This window comes from Chrysochloris asiatica, unplaced genomic scaffold (genome assembly GCF_000296735.1).
Source record: "Chrysochloris asiatica unplaced genomic scaffold, ChrAsi1.0 scaffold00347, whole genome shotgun sequence".
Taxonomy (NCBI): domain Eukaryota; kingdom Metazoa; phylum Chordata; class Mammalia; order Afrosoricida; family Chrysochloridae; genus Chrysochloris; species Chrysochloris asiatica.
The window spans coordinates 897,342-898,196 of NW_006408865.1; positions in this window are offsets into that span (position 1 = coordinate 897,342).

An 855-nucleotide genomic window follows, 5' to 3' on the forward strand; every position below is an offset into this window, starting at 1 on the left:
TGTTCTCCCATGGGAACTATCACTCAGTTCACAATAAATAAATTAAATTAAATAAATCACTCCTGCTTTTACCTTAAACCTGCTTCTCCTACAGCTCCCCCAATTCATATGAGAAAGTTACTAGTGTCATCCATGTAGACATCTTTTTTCTCTTGTCTTGAAAGATGTGTACTCTACATATGATATGAATCCTGTTGATGCAACCTTCCAAATATATCAAATTGGATTACATTATTTCCAAAAGTACCTCTTTCAGTACCAACCACTATCATTTCTTTTCTATAGTATTGCAATGGCTTTGAAATGATTTCCTGGCTTCTAACCTTAACCCCTCTAGTTTACCCCCAACGCAGCAATCAGGTATCTTCTAAGATGGTTTAGCCAGTCATGTCACAACTCTGCCCAAGCTCTCAGTAGCTCCATATATCAAAGTGAACCCAAACATGTTCAGCAGCTTATAAGGTCTCCCCACTGCTATATCTGTGACCCCAGCCCTGTGGGTTCTTCCCCTTGCTCACTCTGTTCAGGCTACCATGGCCTCCTTGTTGCTACTTGAATTTACCTAATGCACACCAATCCCAAAGCTTTTGCTGTTTTATCAGCCTGGAACTCTCCTGCCATATCCACCTGACTCACTCACTCTCATCCTTCAGGTCTTTGCAAACTCTTACCAGTTAGGCCTTCTGTCCCCAATCCATGTAAAATAGCAATATCGCCCACACCCACAGTCCTGATCATCCTTATTCTACTTGACTTTACCCCTAGCACTTGTCTGTCTCTGGCATACAACCTATTTACTTGTTTCTTTACTCTCTGTGTCCTAATAAAAGATTAATGATATTTGAAGTAGCCCAA